We start from the raw sequence: 8,336 nt of genomic DNA, 5'->3' as shown, positions 1-8,336 counted from the left end.
TTTACCTTCGTCATCTTCTGATCACACTACTTGTTATGGATAGAACAAATTAAGAAATTCCAAATTGCGAAGAAATAATTCAAAGCTTGGTCTCTATGAGTTATGAACCTATACGTATAGAAGGAAGGGAGGGAGAGAGGAAGAGGGAGGTGATTATTTTGCTGTCCATTTTCAAACTTCATATACAAGTTTATATATACATATATAAGAGGTAGAATAATATTTAGAAAGGGCACGTAAAAATGTCACAGAAAGGGGAGGTCTACCTTAAACATTAAATACACATCGATCATGCATGTCCATGTGACTGCTTGACGCCTTCTTCTCAATGTATGGACGCTCATCTATCATTTTAATTTGGTCTTCCTACGATACTGTTTGCTCCAATGTTATCATCAATCACCTATCCAAATTGTTCCAATCTCTCTCTACTATTCATCGAATTGTTGATTTTACTGCTAAATGTCTTCATCCGAATGTTAAAACAATTAAGACTTGGAATTAGTTTTTCCTAGAAAGCTTCAAGTTCAAATTTGTACATTGAAAGGATGAAATTCAATATGCATGTCCCTTCATGGTAGAAGACTTGATCATTGACTTCATTGCTTCCTGGGAAACTGTAAGAAACGTGTAGGCTACACATATAGCTGATGAAGTAAATACTGAATATGCATCGAGTTCAAAGGTAGCTTCCCACGTGCATGAGACTTCGAAGGAAATCAAAAGGTCTTTCTTGGCCATTTCCCTGGGTGGAAAATATTCACTGTCTCAATTCATCTAAAGCAACCAAAACAAAGAAAGAAAGATTTGAAAATTTCTGTTCTGACATACTGTTAGGATATTGCCATTTGGTGGCAATATCCCACCACTAAGCAAGTGGTTGCTCCATTAATGCCACAAATGGTGGCATGTTTTAAGGCTTCCTTGTCCCACCAATGATGACCATATTTGCCTATAAAAGAGGCATAATTATTTGAGAGCAAATGTGAGAGTGTGTGAGAGTGAAGTGACGAGAAGAAGAGAGAAAGAGGGGCTGCTGCCATGGGCAGCAGCCCTGCTGCTATATGCAGCAGAGTGTGTGAGCTGAGAGTTGAGTTTGAGTGGATGTGATCCTCCTCCTCCATGTATTGTGTTGTAATCCTTTCTCTATCTCTAATACAATGACTCTCTCCCGTGGATGTAGGCGATTTGCCGAACCACGTAAAATATTGTGTCAGTGTGCTTAGCCTCCTTTGAGGAAATATCACAACATCACCAGCGGGAATCCCCAACAATTGGTATCAGAGCACATGGTTTAAAGGGGTGTTTGATTTTGCTCAAAAATGAAAGTTGTCAAAATTGTGTTTTGACTATACCACTGTGTAGAGGAGAAAGAGACGAAGCCACTGTTGAAAACCGCGTCGAAATCGGACGTCGGAAACATCCGCACTCGCCGTCACGCGCCGGCAGGGTGGCTGCCCACGCGCACAGACGCGCGCCACGCGTCACCCGCGTCTTCTTTGCCCGGATGGGCTGACCCGACCCGAATACCAGATGACCCGACCCACGTGGAAGACCCGGATGAGAATGACGTCATCATTCCGTAAGCATGACTCCATCATGCACAGTTGGCATGACATGTCAGCGTCCAGTCAGCTGACACGTCAACACAGTGGGACCCACCTGCCACATCACCAGCCACGAGCCGAGCTGCGCCGTGCCGAGTTGAGCCGAGCCGAGCCGCGAGCCGAGGGATAAGATTTTGTGCAGCAGAGTCTACGTGCAACCGGATCTGAGATTGAATCTGGGCCGTTCATCAGGCCAGAATTGTTTTGATCAAATCTTAGCCGTCTGAAATGCGATTTGATCGATTTCAAACTTGTTTCCAGCTAATTTGATCGTTTTGGATGTATTGGTACGGTCCGATCGTTGAGATTTGAGACCAAAAATGGCGGTGGTGAAATAACAAAAGAGATTGCCCGATCAGGAGGCATCTGAAAGTCAATGGAGATGAAGAAGATGAAGGTGCACATGTTTGCCCAATTACATGTGCTGAACTGCTAAGTGGGGAGAATTTTAACTGCCTTGAAGGAAGGCAAAATTGGGACATTCTGGACACCCGATCATGTGGACAATTAGAGGTGTAGAGTGAAAATTGACGAAGACCAATCTTGACGAATCTAAGCACTAGTAGTCTCGCCAGATGTTGAGAAATCATGTATTAAACCAGTATATTCCAGATCACTTGTAAAGGAAAGCCGGGATAAAGCTAGCAAATGGTTGTATATACGGAAAGACAGTACGATGGATAGATATGGCCTAAGAAGTTCTATCTAGGAGATTGGGTTTTAAGCGGGACCAGTAGTGACCCCTTCAATCTTTCCTGGGAACTTGCTTAGTGGAAGGATTATCCATACGGTACTATTTTCGTATATATAGCAGTTTGTAATGAAACAGTTGAAGACTAGTAGGACGACGGCACAAGGGAACAGTTGGGTTCCGTATGTTCAAGGATCTGATGGAGAGGTGATTTCTCCAAAGAAGTTAGATTCGGTGACTGTGATTTCTCGAGGGGAGAATTGATGAAGACCTTGATAATGGAAGAGAAATACAGCAAGGGGATAAAGATTGGCACCCTATTTTGACTTGGACAGGTGTTATGACAGGATGAGCTGCTGTCAAACATAAGCAAGGAATAGGGAGAAATCTGAAGAATAGAAATTGCACGAGGGCATACGGAGATTGTGTAGGAGTACCCGTAGGATCCAATGAGGTACTGTAATGAGACAACAGGTGCAAGGAGAAGAAGTGTTCCCAGATGAAGCTCAGAGCAGAGACTATTAAAGTTTGTACAACAAGAAGTCTCTTGTACTCTTGATGAAGACAACAGGCGAAGACCTTTCCAATGCATGCAAGGATGGAAAGAGAGCTGTTGCAGAGGCACCTAATTGAGGGGGTGCAAACGCCTGTGATAAAAGGCGACCGCCTATGATGAAAGGCGAAGACACCTTAGAGAGACGGTGTGAGGGCCATGATAGAAGCCCCAGTTCAGACCGCCCTATGACAACCGGCGAAGACACCTTATAGAAGGTGTGAGGGTCATGATATGAGCCAGTTCAGGCGAAGACACCTTAGAGAGACGGTGTGAGGGCCATGATAGAAGCCCCAGTTCAGACCGCCCTATGACAACCGGCGAAGACACCTTATAGAAGGTGTGAGGGTCATGATATGAGCCCAGTTCAGAACAACCCCAGAGCCAATGTGATGGCTAGATATGAGTGGACAGGTGTATAGCCAATGAAGTGGCTATGATGAGTATGGAGACAAATACAGGATTGACTTCATGGATATTGCCCTCATGCTAAAGATCAATGAGCTATAAGACATTTGCCTTGGACAATAAGTGGGTGACTTGTGGAGCATTAAGACGCGGCTGCTATGAAGAAGCAAAGGGCATGCGCAGGTTCCGGGTACGAGTTGACTCTTGTCAAGGTGGTGAGCTCGGTAATGGCATTGTAATACTCAGAGTATGAAGACAGATATGGATCAACCTTTAATGGGCTGCCCCCATGGTTAAAGGTGGAAAGCTACCTGGACTCTTACGACTAAGAGCGAGAGACTCACGGAGAAGCAAGGCGTGGTTCCTAGGGTGGAACAGAGGGCAGACGCAACTCCTGGATGAGTAGACTCTTGGAAGAGTGGTGAGCTTGTGATCACATTGAAATACTCAATGACTGTCGCACTTGGAAATATTCGTTTGAGGGGGTGTTATAAGCCTTGGTGTAAGGCTTGAAAAATCATTCCGGACTGAGCATGGTTGATACGCTCGAAGGGGAATGTTGTGTTGAAGATGCTCTCAGAATGGAAGCTTGGAAGAGCTGCAGAATGCAAGCTTGTGCTGAAGAAGCAAGAGGACAATTACCCACACAAATGGCAAAGGGGGTGATTGTTAGGATATTGTCATTTGGTGGCAATACCCCACCACTAAGCAAGTGGTTGCTCCATTAATGCCACAAATGGTGGCATGTTTTAAGGCTTCCTTGTCCCACCAATGTTGACCATATTTGCCTATAAAAGAGGCATAATTATTTGAGAGCAAATGTGAGAGTGTGTGAGAGTGAAGTGACGAGAAGAAGAGAGAAAGAGGAGCTGCTGCCATGGGCAGCAGCCCTGCTGCTATATGCAGCAGAGTGTGTGAGCTGGGAGTTGAGTTTGAGTGGATGTGATCCTCCTCCTCCATGTATTGTGTTGTAATCCTTTCTCTATCTCTAATACAATGACTCTCTCCCGTGGATGTAGGCGATTTGCCGAACCACGTAAAATATTGTGTCAGTGTGCTTAGCCTCCTTTGAGGAAATATCACAACATCACCGGCGGGAATCCCCAACACATACGACCACAGAGGAGCCCTCGAAAACCACCGTACATGGCTGCATATATATATATATATATATATATATATATATATATATATATATATATATATATATATATATAGAAGAAAACAGAGGGAGAGGAGTTTGAGACCACTTATATAAATATATGAATGAAATATATAATTCTAGAGGAAAACTTAGGGGCAGGATTTTGAGACCATGCTTATAAATTGATGAATGAATTATGTAAATTAATGTATGTGTGGGCTACTGGCTACATCTATATACTGTGTGAGACAATACTGTTGATTGATTCTATATTTTGAAGTTTGGTCTTGGACGATGCTTCAAGTTTGGTCACTGTCTTGTGTCTTGCCAAGTCAAATTTGGCAACGCAATCTGGACTCGACTTTTAGGTGGTGGCCTAGTGGTAAGAGCTTGGGACTAAGAGGTTTGTTTTCTCTGTGGTCTCAGGTTCGAGCCCTGCGGTTGCTCATATAATGGCCACTGGAGGCTTACATGGTCGTTAACTTCAGGGCCCGTGGGATTAGTCGAGGTACGCGCAAGCTAACCCGGACACCCACGTTAAACTAAAACAAAATTAAAGTGCAACAACGACAAAAGTACTGTACTGTACTAGACTCAAACAAGAAGTTGCTACAATTTTAGAAGCTTACCAGTTTGTTAAAAGAAAATAAAGGAATATATTGCTCCTCAAAAGCCATGAAATTGAAGCTTTGATGGCTTAAATATTATAAGAAGGTTGAAGAGTACTGGCATTACTGAAACAGACAATTGTATTAAAGAAAGCTCCTAATCATCAGTAAGAACACAGGTGTGGATATCAATCTCTTTCAATGGTTGTCGAGATTTGAATGGTCTGCTCTAGTAGATTGGCCCACAACAAGTGCCCTTCATTATATGGCTTCTTCGAAGCCACAAATCTCTAAAAGTGCCACCAGAACATTGTATAACAAGCCAAAATTGCTTTTAAGAGATGTTATGTGTAAATATGTGATCAGAATAATTCACCTCTCTATCAATTCTCTAATTAATTTAGGGCTTCAAACAAGTCATTGACGTGACCATACTTTATCATACAGATTCAAATTAATTAAAAGAACTTCATTGTATGCTAGCTAGAACAATACTGTTACTGCTGTACTTGCTATTCAGATATGGCATTAAAGACAGTAGATGATAGCTATAACTAACTTGAAAGGAAATCAGGATGTTGATATCAATCTCTGATAAAATGGCTAAAAAGCTCAGTTTTCTTTAAGTAACTTAATTAGAAATTAATGGTATCTAATTTTACCTCATTCATGAATGTATAGTACATGATTCACAATACCATTCCTTGAGAGGTTAGGCTCATTCAGTAAGTAGCTAGTAGCAGTGCTAGCTGCTGCAGAGGCAATTATATTATGTTATAAGGAATTTACTTGGCGGTAGTGGTGCTGTACCTCATGAATTCAATATCGGGTAGCAGTAAGCTGTAGTTGGGCCTGCATGACTCCCCTCATGCCAGTTAGAGAGGTTGCCAACACTCTTTGACAAGCTTCCTAGATGGCATTCAGGGAGCCAGGCAGACCATTCTTTCAGACCGAGTAGCTAGCTCTAGCTGGTAGTAAGCAGTCTCGAGCATCTTAACCTGCAAAAAATTAGTACACAATCTAATAAATGCCTTGCATCAATGCCATATATACATACCTTGTGATCTCAATTAATTACTATCATCTATAAACACATAACTGATTAACGAAATATAGAAACTTTTTTTCTTAAGCAGCTCCATAATTTAAAAGACTAGACTTAGATATATAATGATGTTCAAGAAAAGTTGATTGATTCTTGATTGTATTAGATAATTGTAATAATATGGAAGCTTATAAACCAACATTCAATCACAGAAATATTTAGACACTTACAGTGCTTGAAGAGAAGATATGACACAAGACTGGAAGATGAGCAAATAACTGGGAGATCAACCATTAATCTACCTCTCTCTTTCTCTCCCTGTATGTGTGGTGTCTGTATGAATATTGTTTCAGGCTTTGATTGCAAGCAAAGAATAGCACGTAGAGGAGGGGGGGTGTGGGGTTTAAAGGGGTTGTGGAGGAAGAAGAAAGACAGAAGACAGAAGAAGATTCTTCAGGAGAAAGAAAGGTGGTAGAGAAGGCGGCAGCAGCGGCTTTTAGGTAACATACAGCTCCATAGATACAGCCAAAGCTACCTGGGTTTTACAGGTAACTTTGTTTGGATTTTCTTTCCTTGGAAAAGATGATTTTCCCACCCACCACTTCCTTTTCATTCTTCCCTTCCCAATTAATTCAAGTCGTGTGTGCATGGTCTCTCTCTCTCTCTCTGATTCTCTTTCCTTTTATTGCATACGTAGGATTGCATTTTATTGCATACAACTGTTTCAAGAGTATTATCAACTCATTTCATCTGTCCTAGCTACTTAATTTATTTATTTTTTTGTAAGGAATTGAAAATCACACAACGTACTATGTTATTTTAATGTTTGGATTGGTGTAGAGGATAATGGATTTTGATAATTCCTAGAGGAAGCCAGCCAAAACAAGTAAACAAGACAAAGTGTTGCAGGGGTGCCTTAGTTGTGGTCATGTCCTCGCTAGAGGTTTTAATTTAACAAAAAAATAATCATTCTGTGTTGGAGATAATTGTTTATGTTAAGAGAGCAATGGAGCTTATTGTAGTCTAATGCCATATATATATCACAAGATGCATGGATTATCTATGTATCAATTTGAAATAGTCAATTAGCCTGCAGTTAAGATGAAAAACGAATGCTATGTTTTGGATCTTCTTAGAACTGGAAGGCCCCATATAGTATATGCAAGGGAGAGGAGATGAGGAACTAGAAAGAAGCTAGAGCCTGCTTTGCCAAGGGAGAATCACTTTTAACCACTGAACTCAACTGTGAGTGGGCAGTCGGCTGGATCCACGGGACACTCTTGAGCCCTAGACCAATAGTAGCATGCTCCACCCCTTCTAGCTATACCGATACTCTTGGATGCACATGTTGATTTTTTACGAGCTAGCATTTATGCACCAAGACAGAACTGATCAGTTGCAAGAAAGAGTCTGGTCCTTGCTATGAAGAATGATTAGCCTAAACAAGTCGATGTCGAGATGTTTACATATTGGTAAGAGTATTTTTCAAAACACAGAATGAAGGTGTGTTCTAAACCACAAAAGCAAAGCTTTTTCATGGATAATTAACAAGGTGGGTGATGATGGTGTACTGTGAACTCAATGATTGAAGAGAGAGTAAGATGTAAAACAAACATATATCCCATTAATTTGATTCATTTTTTCCCCCAATTCATGGCGGTATCCTATCTAGATATCGGGTCCACTGATGTGCCAAGGCAGTTGGGAGAGCCATAAAGTCGATGGACTGATCAGGTTGAAAGTGATAAGGCGGGCTAGTCTGTCACATAACCAAGATAAGAGTGGGACTGGGTATAGATGCCCTCCCAGAAAAAAGAACATCTTAAGAGGTGATTTGACTCTGTTGAATTATTTTTTATACGAGAAATTATTGTCTACCAGAGTTTCCCCACTTGTTGACGAGCAAATGAGTGTGGGATTGCACTTTTTCGTATTTCGAGTGTCCTTCATGTCATGCGATGTTTGATGCTAACTTTGAAGACACAGCAAACTGCAGAATAGGAGGCCAATGGGCCCTTTGGTTGACCTGCTGGAAGATATCGCACCAAACCAGTCAGATTTGTCACGAGATGATACAGCTTCTGACTTCTGAGCCTGTTGCCTCCTTGGATTTTGTGATTTTCCATAGCCGGAAGATGTTGATTACTTGAATCCTTTCACAAGTCACTCTTGTTTGGAAGGAAATTTGGCGTCTTTAAGAGTAGGTGTGATTATTTTTTATTCGGTTTAGTTTTTACCTATAAAAAATAATAAAATTAGTTTTTTTTGAAAAAAAACTAA

The 8,336-nt window shown here is 41.4% G+C and overlaps 1 long non-coding RNA gene across 1 annotated transcript; it reads right to left on the bottom strand.

Annotated features, from left to right (window-relative positions):
- LOC18105990 (uncharacterized) lies at window positions 1-6,393 on the bottom strand. Its single transcript, XR_002978297.2, has 3 exons — window positions 6,287-6,393; window positions 5,822-6,009; window positions 1-745 (listed from the first exon to the last, which is right to left on the bottom strand). It is a non-coding gene; the product is annotated as an uncharacterized LOC18105990 (long non-coding RNA).
- Window positions 6,394-8,336: the final 1,943 nt, after the last annotated feature.

Source organism: Populus trichocarpa, chromosome 16, assembly GCF_000002775.5.
Source record: "Populus trichocarpa isolate Nisqually-1 chromosome 16, P.trichocarpa_v4.1, whole genome shotgun sequence".
Classification (NCBI taxonomy): Eukaryota; Viridiplantae; Streptophyta; class Magnoliopsida; order Malpighiales; family Salicaceae; genus Populus; species Populus trichocarpa.
Note: the sequence above shows the minus strand (reverse complement) of the source record. Positions and strands in the feature narration are given on the sequence as shown.